The sequence below is a fragment of the Mustela nigripes genome, chromosome 1 (genome assembly GCF_022355385.1).
Source record: "Mustela nigripes isolate SB6536 chromosome 1, MUSNIG.SB6536, whole genome shotgun sequence".
Lineage (NCBI taxonomy): Eukaryota > Metazoa > Chordata > Mammalia > Carnivora > Mustelidae > Mustela > Mustela nigripes.
The window spans coordinates 218279437-218293768 of record NC_081557.1 but is presented as its reverse complement, the minus strand read 5'-3'; the positions used below and the strand labels follow the sequence as shown (position 1 = coordinate 218293768).

The 14332-nt window shown below is 38.1% G+C and overlaps 1 protein-coding gene across 2 annotated transcripts in view; it reads right to left on the bottom strand.

The window, feature by feature from the left end:
• The window catches only part of SLIT2 (slit guidance ligand 2), a 354964-nt gene that overhangs the window by 217031 nt on the left and 123601 nt on the right, over positions 1–14332 (bottom strand). The gene's annotated exons all lie outside the window — the stretch shown is intronic.

The window sequence follows — 14332 nt, the reverse complement described above, 5'->3', positions numbered from 1 at the left end:
TAATTATGTTATCTAGCAACACCCACTCATAAATGTTTAGTGTTTATGTACATAGTGAAATTATAATTTTGTAATTAAAATGGGAACATAGTCAAAAACTTAAGGTAAACATGCTTCCATTTGCTTTTTGTAGAGTAAAAGGGGTTCAGGATGGTGGACAGGTGGGTATGCAAAGAAAAAGCAACACTTTCCTCAGAGATTCTCTGAGCCATCATGGTTTCCTATCCAAAAAGCCCAGCCACCACCACCAACAACAAAGCCTTGAAATTATTTCATGACTGGCTAGGAACTATCAAGCTATACAAGAAAAAGAAATGACTCTGTCCAGGATTACAGCCATCAGCTACTACAGTATGAGACCTTAGTGCTTTGTTTATAGAACTCCTACTGACAAATGATAGAACTGCGTAATAATAACTGCAAAACATCTCTTCTTTTTAAGAATAGATCCTGAAAGATGTGTGTGTTTTTTTTTTAAGATTTTATTTATTTATTTGACAGAGCGAAATCACAAGTAGGCAGAGAGGCAGGCAGAGAGAGAGGAAGGGAAGCAGGCCCCCTGCTGAGCAGAGAGCCCGATGTGGGACTTGATCCCAGGACCCTGGGATCATGACCTGAGCTGAAGGTAGCGGCTCAACCCACTGAGCCACCCAGGCGCCCCTGAAAGATGTTTTTATAAACATGCCCTCTGGCTCATTACTGAAATGCAGTACTCAGATCGCCAAGAAGGAAGGGAACACACACCTTCTAATGAAGACTTCTGATGCATTTCATCTTGGGCAGCATGAAAAAATTGGAAGCTACAGTACTTTAGGAAAGTTTGGGTCTTTCTCTCCAAGTGGTCCTACAGTTTGAAGAATGAAGGAAATGTGTACAGCAGTCTTCAATTTATAAAAAAAAAAGTGCTAATTGAATAGATGAGAGTAGTAGATTTTTTGGAGCAGTGTAACGCTGTGAACACACCCATGGGGGTAAAACCTTGTTATTTTCAAACAGTAATCCAACATACCCTCTAAGCAGGGATTTTACAGAATTTCAAATATTTTAAGGAAATCTTCAGTAAAGTTACATACACATGTCTAAGAAAACACTGATTTTATATATATATATATATATATATATATATATATTTTTTTTTTTTAAACACAGCATGCTCGGGTTTATGCTGTAAAAAATTTTTGAAACTATTTTCCTCAGTTGCAATATATTTTCAAATTTCTTTCTCATGTGTTTTTTCATCAAAACCCCTTTACACTTGCCTGACTTTAATCCAAGGACTGCTAATACACCATCTGAAGTAGGCAAATGATGGCAGTTCTCACACTTTCTCCTCCTGTCACCACGAATTCTTTTATTGTGCAGCTGAGGCTGATGTTAATACAGCGGAGAAAAGTCATCATAATTATAATAAAACAATACCACCCCAACCATCTTTTATTAAGTCATGCTGTGCAAAGGCAATCTGCATACAGATCCATGCACAACAGGATGTGATTGATTCGGCCCTGCGGGGCTGTCTCAATAAAGAGCGCTACCCCCCTGTCCTTGTGATCACCAATGTAGTAAATGTTGATGCACGTGGCTTTCCAGGCCAAACAGCTAATCCTGGTTCAGCCTGACAAGCCATGAATTGTCAGTAATGAGCAGAAGCTTTCAATGTCTGAAATGATGACGGCTTCATCCCCTTATGTAGGAAGCTCTTGGAGAAAGAAAAGTGGGAGCAGAGAAGGAGCATGATGAAAGCAGGCGAGCCTGCACTGTGGCTTCTGGAAGCCTCATAACTCAATGGCTCACTCATTTAGTTTACATTCCTAGACACACACGCACATGTCACCAGCTATATGAAATAGAGCCAGCGGAGCCTCCAACAGGGCAGAGTGGCTTCTCTAACTCAATTGAGAGGGTAAAATATAATTAGAAAATCAAAGAGTCAGGGTCTTTAAAGATTTTCAAGACTCAAGAGCAAAAATAACCTGTGTACGGGAAAACATGTACTAACCGCGGCTAATAATGGTAACATTTTCCTTACCAAGAGACAACCATACCCATTCCTCTGGTCAATGCTCCTTGCTGCCTCCCAACTCATTCCCACATATCAGAATACTGAGGGGACCACAAACAAAGAAATCTAATCAGGTTTCTCTTTGCTCCACAGATTCTCAGAATGGAAGATATCAGAAGAAACTAAAGTAGTATAAGCAAGAAAGCTCTTATATGTTCCTCTTAATTATTAGGTATAAAAATGTGTCATGCTGGGGCACCTGGGAGGCTCAGTGAATTAAAGCCTCTGCCTTCAGCTCAGGTCATGATCCCAGGGTCCTAGGATGGAGCCCCACATCGGGCTCTTTGCTCAGCGGCGAACCTGCTTCTCCCTTCTCACTCTGCCTGCCTCTCTGCCTACTTGTGATCTCTCTCTGTCAAATAAATAAATAAAATCTTAAAAAAAAAGTTTCATGCTGACAATGGGCATATTATCTATTTCACCTGAAGAACACAGCTTACTACTGTCTCCCGGAACTGATGCGTGATGGCTGGCATCCCCGACAGTCCTGCGTTCCTACCTCTGAGTCAGTACCCTGTTCCTTCCTCTAGGGGTCAGCACACCAGTGCTGTTTAGGATACGTGCTTTGAACATGTTTTCCTGAAACTAAGTATCTTCAAAACAAGTAGGGAAATAAGTACAGAGAGGCTAAGAAATCTTTACTGAGTCTATCTTTTTAAATAACCACACCGAGAAACCTCTCTTGACAACATGAGTCAGTTTAGGAGTTCTCAGAACCCACAATTCAGAAAGATAACCAAGTCATCAATCATTTATTCAAATATTCTACCATCAGGACTATACAGTTGGATAAATCAGAAATCATGCCTAAACATATTTTAATCATGTACTTTAAAGTATTCATATTTTCAACAATAGGATTTCAACAACTGAATTGCATCCTTAAAATTCCAGCTTCAATCTAACGTATTAGCCATAAAAGCAATTTATCTGCTGAACAACGCTGTCAACTTCTGTAAAGAAAGTACTTTCTATGCCGAATATGATCTCTTCCACAGTTAAACAAACATTTGTGCAGTGAAATTACTAGCAGTTCTCTTGGTGGTCTCTATTCCTGTGTATTTCACTGTCTGTTACATTCCATCTCCCACACTTTGCCTATTGTTCAAAAAGAGTCATTTCATGCCTCAGGGACACCTGATGCTCCTGAGATGGGTTAAATACGTTGTGGCTGATGTACTTCAAAACCTACCAGATTATCTCCAACAAGAGAAGCCTGGAGAACCAATGCATGGTTTTATAGCAACTTCTGTGGTTTAATTTATAAAGAAAAGATTGCTCCAATAACTCGAACAGTTTTTACAAAAAGGCTTTTTGGTTTTTAGAACCAGATATTTATGATAAGAACAACTTGCCTGGATACTCCCTGAGGTAGAGTGTATTTTCCATCCTTAAATGGATTATTTATGGGTACTATAAAAGTACAATGCTGGAAACAAAATTATGTAAGATTATGAAATCTGGGAATGTGGGCTTTTTTGTTTCAGTTCACTTGAAAATTAACTTGAACACAAAGGTACTGTTTTAAGAATTTTGTAGCATATGATTAAGTAACGAGCTTCAGTACATTTCAATGAAATAACAAAAACAAAAGCATCCTCTGAGAGTATTTTAGGAATAGTGTAATTAACTTAGGATATTATAAAAACAAATCTTTTTCAAAATGTTCAACAGTTACGAGTTTGAAAAATAATATGCTAATAGTTTCAGTTAAGATTTAATTTTACTTCCTTTTAATAAATTTTTAGTTTAAAATGTTAAAGAAGCACTACTTGTAGTTGAAAAATAGGACAAAAACCTAAAGTAGTTCATTCTTCAATTTGCCTGCAGTGCCATAGTAACTTTGTGATGTATTTTTCAAAAGACTTCTCAAATCACTGCTAGATGGTTTTAGGAACTCAGTCCATGCCCTGGAACCCCTCTGTTAGAAGATATCAAAGCCGATACAGCTTGCATCCTAATACCATCTCTGTGTCATTTTTCCTGTAGTCCCCAGCAATGGTTTAGCAGGAAAATTCCGTGTTAGTATTAGTCACAACCATGTTAGTACTATCTTATATTTAAAGGTGCTTATTGGTGAAGTTTAGATCCATAGTGCCAATTATTCAATGCACTGCAGCTTTCCTCCACAGACATTACTTACTTAGAAAATTCTGCATTTCTCTCAGACAGCTGACTTTGTATTTCATTACAATAGTGAGGTTACATTTTAGAATAATGAATACTGATCAAGCAAGATATGTCTGGTCTACACAACTGATCTAAATTTCTGGCAGGGAGATATACTGGGGTTATATGTTCACATTTTTTTTTTATGATAGGAAATATGATCAAAGAAGTTTGGGGATCCCTGGAGAGTTTTGAATTCTAACTTCTTACAGAGTAAAATCTCATTTATCTGATTGTACAAAGCTGGTTGATGTTCTTAGATGCAAAGAATAGAACTCTGGGTAACTTAATCAGGTAGGAAATTTAGCAGAAGACTGGAGAACCAAACTCATAAGCATGTAAGAACAAAGATATTCAAGTTTAGTTAAAAAAAAAAAAATAGCCGTCCACTAAATGTCTGCTGAGGTGGTATCCATTGTTAATCATTGAGAAGCTGTAGATGACACTGGTTCTGCTGTCACTGGTCCGTGGGTGATTTGATAGCCACCACCCTCATAGAATAAACTTCTACGTGTACTCCCTCCCTCACATCTGTTCTAAACTCAAAATGCCAGATTTAATTATCTTTTTTTTTAGATTTTATTTAATTATTTGACAGAGAGAGATCACAAATAGGCAGAGAGCCAGGCAGAGAGAGAGAGGAGGAAGCAGGCTCCCTGCTGAGCAGAGAGCCCGAAGCAGGACTCTATCCCAGGACCCTGAGATCACAACCTGAGCCAAAGGCAGAGGCTTAATGCACTGAGCCACCCAGGCGCCCCAGATGTAAATATCTAAAAGGCTGCAAACGAGGCTTGTGCTCACCCCTGCCTGCTAAATTTCAAAAAAAAATTGGGTGTTTGGAACTTTCCACTCCTATTTTCTAAAGTGTAGTAGTTAGGATGAGTTAGATTATGCTAGAATAACAAATGTTCTCAAGATCTGAGTGGTTAAAAAGCAATTATTTCATTTCTCACTCTTCCTATGCACCCCATCGTTCACTAACTGAGTACCGTACTGCACGTTCTGTTCACCTAAATGAAGACAGCAGGGTGAACTAGTTGCCATGTCTGAGAGAAGGAGTTCTAGCATACAGATCATCTTGTGGAATCCAGGGATTCCTGGGGATCTGCAAGTTCCAAACTATCCTCATAACATTACGACATTATTTATTTGTATTTTATTTCATTTTGATGATATAGCAACTCACCTTTAACAGTAATAATTACAATTATATATCGATGATAATAATATCCCATAATAGTAATTAAAATAACAATACCTTTTAAAGGCAATTTAGAGTTATAAACTAGACTCACAGAAATGATCTCATTTGATTATTGTATTTTTTGAAAGATAAATATTAATAGCTACCCACCACACATACCCCAACACCCACACCCAAACCTTAAAGATAAGGGAACCAAGAACAGATAATTTAAGTTCAAGCAATACCAAATAACTAAGTGTCTTTTAATTTTCATTATGTTCATATCTTCACAATATTTTTAAAAAGATATTATTTATTTATTTAACAGACAGATTACAAGTAGTCAGAGAAGCAGGCAGAGAAAGGAGGAAGCAGGCTCCCCGCTGCGCAGAGAGCCCGACGGGGCTCGATCCCAGCACCCTGGGACCATGACCAGAGCCGAAGGCAGAGGCTTTAACCCACTGAGCCACCCAGGCGCCCCCACAATATTTTTAACGCTATTGCTCTTTTGGGAATTCTCATCTTTCTTTTCTGCCTGTTTTTTTTTTTGTTGTTGTTGTTTTGTTTTGGTTTTGTCAATGACCTAAGTATAGTTTAAATTTTAGCTCACAATTCATTACATTTCTTTGGGTTATTTGTGAGTCTATGAATTTTTTATACCTTCTGGATATAAGTTCATTATTAGATGTAAGATTTCCAAATATTTTCTCCTACTCTGTGGCTGTGTTTTCATTCTCTTAACTGTGTCACTCAAATACCAGAAGTTTTAAAATATTAATAAAGGCCAATGTTTCCATTTGGTCTTTTAGGATTGTGCTTTTGGCGTCATATCTAAGAAATCTTTGTATTTGGTCTTTTGCCAGTAAACATGATGATGTTCTTCTTGTTTATTTGTTCATTTGTTTGTTTTTTATAAATTCCATTTATCAGAATGAGAAATGTCCTTGGTTAAGTTTTGTGAAGGTTTTTATCAGGAAAGGACATCAAATTTTGTCAAATGCTTTTCTACGAGTACAGAGAGGAGCATCTGGTTTTCCTTTTTAGTTTGTTTCTATAAATTACATTCTTTGATAGGGGCATGGTGCTGGCAGCTTAAAACAACACAAAGTTACTACATTACAACCTGCAAGTCTGAAGTCCAGTGAACTTCAAGTTTCTCGGGATCAAAATCAAGGTGTCAGCAGGGCTGAATTCCATTCTGGAGGCACCAGGGGAAAATGTACTTCCAGGCTGATTCAGGCTGTTGGCAGAGTTCAGTTCCACGTGGTTCTAGGACTGAGGTCTTCAAGCTTCCTGGCTGTGTCAGCTGGGCGCCACTCCTGTTCCTCCAGCACTCTTTAGACACCTTGCACCTGGGTCCCTATACCTGAGATCCAGCGAGGGCACACTAATTCCTTCTCGTGCTCCCACGTCTCTCTGCTTCCTCTTCTGCTGGGCCTTGTTTTTCCTTTAGTACTCTCCTTTTCTTACTAATTAATGTACAGTGGAGTTTTCCAGAATCATGTATGTATAATGTACCATACAATATATAATTATATGATAACTAGATAACATAATGTAATATATTATATATATTTACTCCAGAGTAACACACACGCATACAAGCACACCCACTATGACATAAATAATGTCATGGGTTTGTTTTGCTATTTTAAATGATTTAATACACATTCAACATTTTCTGTTTTAAGTTCTAAGAGCAGAAATACAGATAAACATATAGATAACATATACGTATAACCAACATAAGCCAAATATTTTTACAACCTCAAAAACTTTTGAAAAGTATAAAGGGTCCTGAGACAAAAATGTGATTGAAAAGGTTAAAGTAAATCTCACACCTGCAATGAGATGATCTGGCTCAGACGACCCCATCACTGCTGCTCAAATCTAACCAGCCAGTCAGAGGTAAGACCCATTCTACCTAAAGGCAGCTAGGAAATTCTATCTTGTAAGGCAGAGAGCTGGAAATACTAAAAGAACCACCACATGACCACATGCAAGGCACACCCTGAGTCCACCAACACTTACTTCCCCCCACAAAGTTAAAGTATGCGGGGGCTGGGAACAAACACCCACCTCATACTTTCTGAGTTCACTGAACGTGCTTCACTGAAAATGTTACCTTTCAGTTCCTCCAATTAGAACAAAATAGTTAAAACTGCATACAAGAGAACTCAGTCTCGCAAACTGTTATCTATTATTTGGGTCCCTATAGGTGGTAAATACCAGATTATTGTCTTAAACATTTATATTTTCTCATTTCCAAATTATGACTGGTATCAACCTATCCCACTATTTGTTCAAGCGAGATTGGACTGCATGATGCTTATAAATAATTCTCAATAAATCATTGAGAACTCAAGAAGAGATTTTTGATATTATCTTTAAAAATGGAAAAATGAGGTCTGCACATCATGCTTCTAGATAGTTCCATTGCCAGCTCCTCATTATCCATATTTCAACACATTTAATTCAATTTGTAGAATGTGGAATGTTGTTTAATGAAGTATTCCCTGAGTTATTTATGTTTGGGAGGGATATAAAGATGCAGGATGCTTAACACAAACACAACCCTTTATCAAAGAAACAGTTTTAATATAAATAATAGTTAACAGTTTTAACATAAACAATACTTATCAAAGGAACAGTTAAAATATAAATAACATTTAATATAAATAATATTTATTCCAATGAAGTCATCAACTTTATAGTACTGATGAAAAACATAGCCTGTGAAAAATGATCAATTCCTACGGTTGTCAGTTTTCTTGCCTCTTTTTAATTTAGTTTCAATTGGCTGTGTGTGGAAAAATCAGCAAATTCAGCTTATTATAATTTTGTTTATTTATTTTTAAATATTTTATTTATTTATTTGAAAGTGAGAGAAACAGCAGAGGGAGTGAGAGAGGGAGACGCAGGTTTCCAGCTGAGCAGGGAGCCCAACGCTGGGCTCAATCCATGGACCCTGGGATTATGACCTGAGCCAAAGACAGATGCTTAACAACTGAACCACCCAGGCACCCCTAGAATTTTATTTAAAAGGAGTCAACAAGCTTTGAATAAAGCTCAACTTATTCTCCTATGTGTCAAATGTGTACATTTTCATTCATTTACACATATATCGTACATATTATGGCATTTATGCAGAGAGAGGTAAAAATAATTTTTTGGTTAATTATTTTCTTTACATCCTGGATTTTGGCTCTGCTGAAAAAGCTAAAATTAAGTGATGAGTAGTTCCTAGATAAAATAGGTTTTACTAAACTTGAGAAGATCTACTAACTCATTGTGACCAAAAGTTTACACAAAAGGACACACAAATAGATGCACTGTACTGAGCAAAACTTGCAGAAGGAACATAAATTATGGCTTTATTTCTGCTAAGATGAAAACTGTTCATTTTGAACTTGTAATAAAAATGCTTATTTCACAAGCATGATGTAATAATAAGAATCATAAAAGTTATAATCAGGGATCCAAAATTTTAATGTAAGTAGCTCCTAAGTGCCTGGCATGTGGTGATGGTTTTGCAAATATTTTCGCATTTAGTGCTTTTTAAAATCCAAAAGGAAGTACAATCATTGTCTTAATGTCAATATGAAAAAGTTGAGGTTTAGCAAGTTACGGTCCGACTGCAAAGCCTTTGTGATTAACTGCTCAGTGTATTCTAATTGGCTTTCCTTTAATGTGTGCCAGACCCTGTGCCCTTGGCCAAGATGCAGAACATCTGTGGACCTCACTGATTCATTCAGTCTTCCATCAATCCATTCATTAATTTCTTCATAAATTCATTCAACAAATACTTACTGAGTGCCTACAAAGAGCCACTCACTGGACAAGGAGCTAGAAAAACTCATCTGTTTAAAAACAAAGAAAGAAAGAAAAGCTTAAATATCTGCTTTAAGGATCAGATGAAATTCTATACTAAAGAGGAATTATATTCTTGAATGCCAGTCAAACTACAATTCCTTCCAATAAAGATGGCATGGTTAGAATGTCATGACTGTGCTTGTGCCATATGACTTGTCACATCTGTATAGAGCAAAAACTACTGTCCTCCAAACAATTCCTTGTCCTGGGCAATGAACAGATCTGACACAAAAACTCTTCTCGGTGGGTATTCTCTATCTTGGAGAATGACTGAGTCAATTAAATCCTGTCTCAGGAATAAGAGAGTCAGAATGTGTAATATCCAAAAAAAAAAAAAAAAAAAAAAAAAAAAAAAAGCAGATAGGCTAACAGAATGACAGGAAAGATGTGAGATCTTTCAAAATCTAAACTGCATTCCCAGGTTGGATGATGCCTATCTTATACCCGTGAACATATTTTCTTGCTCCCATGGTCAGAACACATCTCAGGCCTTAAGATCTTCCACATAATATGGTAACATATTCTAACTTGCTTTCAAAAATATAAAGTATATGCCTATGAAACATTGCCACCATTGTAATTACTAATAAGCATCATTGTTTGGCCCAAGTTCATTAAATAACAGAAGATTAAAACTTTTGGCTAGGATTTACTGGTCTCCTTAATGCTATACTCCAGAACCATCTTTCAATAGTTGCTTTCTAAAATCATATTAAGCTCCCTTTTTGGTTTTCTTTAATCCACTTATCAGCCAACAACTCTGAACCAATTACTGAAAAATACCCTTCCTGACATTCTGTCAATATAATTGTTGAGATACCTCTGAAGGTAGATTTTAAGTATTATTTTCAGTCAGCTCCACAGAAGTATCATTCAGGAGAACTAAACTCATCTTAGGTATACAATTTAGAGTTTTAACAAATGTATACAGGTGTGTAACCACTGACCCTATTGTGGTGCCAAATTATTCCATCTCCATGAAGGGTCCCCCATGACCACTGGACATCAATCTTTCCTATGACCCTCAACCTCTGATCTATTTCCATCATTATAATTTTGCCTCCCCGACAATATCATATAAGGAAACTGCAGTGTGGGATCTTTTATATCTGTCTTCTTTCATGTAGCACCATACTTGTGAGAGTTGTGATAGGTAGTAATAGTTCAGTCCTGCTTATCACTGTATAGTAATGTTCCATTGCACATTTGCCACACCTTTGTTTAATCACGGTGATAGCTGATGCACAATGAGTTCTTTTCTCGTTTGGCTAATATTTGAAAAGCTTCTCTGTACACCTACACGTCAACTTTTGCATGGACAAAAAATTCACCTCTCTCAGAAACATATCCAAGAGTAGTAAGCAATAAGCATATTGCAACCTTGATAAGCCCACTGAGTTTGAATAGTTTTCTCGAGGACTTCTCTAGATCTTCTACAAAACCAACCATGTTAGTCCTGCTGCTTCTTTACCAAGCTGCATGATTATTTCTTAAGACTTAGTGTCCGTCCTGGCTAGGATATTCTAAACAATGTTAAATAGGAATGATGGGAGTGTGCATACTGGCTTTACTCGTGAACTCAGAGGTAAAGCATTTGACAATATTGGAGGCTGTTAAACATGGGTTTTCCATTGAAGCCCACTATCAGTATGCATAAGTTCCCTTCTTTCCTAGTCTCCTGAGAGGTTTGGTCATTAATGAGTCCTAAATATTGTCAGATTAAAAAAAATCTTCTAATATGTTGAACTGCAGCAATTGATTTTTCAAATGTTAAAGCAACCTTGCATTCTTGGGAAAAAACCCACTTAGTCATGATTTACTGGCCTTTTGTTGTTGTTGTTGCTATACTAATTCACTAATTTTTCAAAACTATGTTATTATTTATTTATTTGAAAGAGACACAGAAAGAGAGAGCTTGAGCAGAGAGAGGGAGAAGCAGACTCCCTCTTGAGCTGAGAGTCCAATGTGGGGCTAGATCCCAGGACCCTGAAGTTATGACTTGAGTTCAAGGCAGACGCTTAACCAACTGAGTCACCCAGGGGTCCCTAATTCACTAATTTTTTAAAAAAGGAATTTTACACCTACATACACGAGAGATACTGGTTTGTAGTTTTCTTTCTTTTCTTCTTCTTCTTTTTTTTTTTTTTTTGTAATGAAAATTTTTTCCCCTAACTTTTAATAGGCCTTGTTTTCTTTTTTCAATTAGATTTATTTATTTATTTGAGAGAGAGTGCATGCATTGGCAGAGGGAGTGCAGAGAAAGAGGGAGAGCAAGTGCTAAGCAGACACCAAGGCATGCTGAGCAGGAAGCCTGATGCAGGGCACGGGGCTGGATCCCATGACCCTGACATCACAACTAAACCAAAACCAAGAGTTGCACACTTACTGGACTGTGCCACCCAGGTGCCCCCAAAGGCTTAGGCAGTTTTTAGGTTTACAGTAAAATTGACCATAACGTACAGAGATTCTCCAGGGACCTCTTGCCATCACCCATGTACACCTTCAGTGTTTCCTCATTCTACATAGCCTGTAAAAGACATTTAAAATTACACACTGATTTCACTGGCCTGACACGTTGTTTCCTTTGCTCTCGAAGTAAGGTTCACCTCAACGGCCCATACTGGTAATGGATAGGTTTTTGCTCCCAATTCCACTATTCTCTGATATAGAATGTTGGCTATTATCCTTAATGGGCAGAAATGGTGTTGACCTTGAGCAACCAAATGACTTTAAGTAACCGAACTTGCATGGATCCCCATATGCTGTCCCACAACATCTTGGAAGTCTGATCTACCTACTTGGACTTGAACCCCTCTCCAGTAAGGAACTCACTCCCTCATAAGCAGTTGTTACATCTTAAAGGGCTGCCATGGTTGGAAAGTTCTCCTGTGGAAAAGCATAAATCCAGAGGGGCTGAATAAAGGAGTTTCTGGTCAGATCACTACATGACATCAACACCAAAATCCAGGAAATCTGATATCAAGTGAAATAAGTGCTCTTTATTTACCTTTGATGGATCTCTTAATACAAGTCTGCCTAGCAGGGGAGGACAGGGCTCATGCCATGTATAATTAGATTATAATACTAATAACTCCTCTTGCTTAATATATATAGAAGTAAATATTTCCATCATTTCAGGCAGATACATATACTTCTACATCCTTAGAGAATTTTTAACTCCATTTGAAATTTCTTGATAGATATATTCACTTTCCATGGCTTTCTTCAAATGGCACCTGAGAGACTATAAATTATTCATGTACCGGGAGGAGTCAAGATGGCAGAGAAGTAGCAGGCTGAGACTATATCAGCTAGCAGGAGATCAGCTAGATAGCTTATCTAAAGATTGCAAACACCTACAAATCCAACGGGAGATCGAAGAGAAGAAGAACAGCAATTCTAGAAACAGAAAATCCACCACTTTCTGAAAGGTTGGACTGGCAGAGAAATGAATCCAAAGCGACAGGAAGATAGAGTGCAGGGGGAGGGGCCTGCTCCTGGCAAGCTGCGGAGCACCTGAGCACTAAATCAGGACTTTTAAAAGTCTTTTCCAGTGAGGGACATCACTCCAGAGGCTAAGCTGGGGTGAAACCCATGCTGGGTCAGCGTGGCCCCAGGTCCCGCAGGGTCACAGAAGTATTGGGGGTGTCTGAGTGTCAGAGAGCTTACAGGTATTAGAACGGGGAAGCTGGCTACAGAGACAGAGCCGAGGAATGAGCTCTCAGCTCGGGGTTACCTTGAACCGGTCACAGGCTGGGTGAGCTAGGAGCATGGCCAGAGGCCAGGGAGATGGGAGTGACTGGGTGCTATTTTCTGAGGGTGCACTGAGGAGTGGGGCCCAGAGCTCTCAGCTCCTCCCAGCCGGAGACCAGGAGGCCGCCATTTTCATTCCTGTCCTCCGGAACTCTACGGAAAGCATTCAGGGAACAAAAGCTCCTGAAAGCAAACCCAAAGCAGATTACTCAGCCTGGCCCCTCATAAGGGTGGTGCAATTCTGCCAGGGGCAAAGACACTTGAGAATCACTACAACAGGCCCTACCCCAGAATATGAACAAGAAATCCAGCCAAGACCAAGTTCACTTACCAAGGAGTGCAGGTTCAATACCAAGAAGAGAAGAGGAATTCCAGAGGAGGAGAAAGCAAAGCAAGGCACTCATGGCTTTCTCCCCATGATTCTTCAGTCTTGCAGTTAATTTATTTTTTTTTTCAAATTTTTTTTCTTCTTCTGCTAAATTTTTTTAACTTTTACCCTTTTCTTTTTTTAACATTTTAAACTAGTTTATCTAATATACATGTATATATATTTTTCTTTTTATATTTTTTCATTATTTGTTTTCTTTTTTTCTTTTTTTTTTCTGAACCTCTTTTTATCCTCTTCCCCCCCCCACGATTTGGGGGACCCTTCTGATTTAGTTAAAGCATATTTTCCTGGGGTCCTTGCCACCCTTTTAGTGTTGTACTTGAACCTTCATATACTCTTATCTGGACAAAATGACAAAGTGGAAAAATTCACCACAAAAAAAGAACAAGATGCAGTACCAAAGGCTAGGAACCTAATCAACACAGACATTGGTAATATGTCAGATCTAGAGTTCAGAATGATGATTCTCAAGGTTCTAGCCTGGCTCGAAAAAGGCATGGAAGATACTAGAGAAACCCTCTTGGGAGATATAAAAGCCCTCTCTGGAGAAATAAAAGAACTAAAATCTAACCAAGTTGAAATAAAAAAAGCTATTAATTAGAATAATTGGGATTCCAGAAGAAGAAAGAGAGAGGGGAGCAGAAGGTATACTGGAGAGAATTATTGGAAAGAATTTCCCTAATACGGCAAAGGGAACAAGCATCAAAATGCTAAAATCATCAAGAATAGGTCCACACCTAATAGTAAAATTTACAAGTCTTAGTGACAAAGAGAAAATCCTGAAAGCAGCCCAGGAAAAGAAGTCTGTAACATACAATGGCAAAAATATTAGACTGGCAGCAAACTTATACACTGAGACCTGGCAGGCCAGAAAGAGCTGGCATGATATATTCAGAGCACT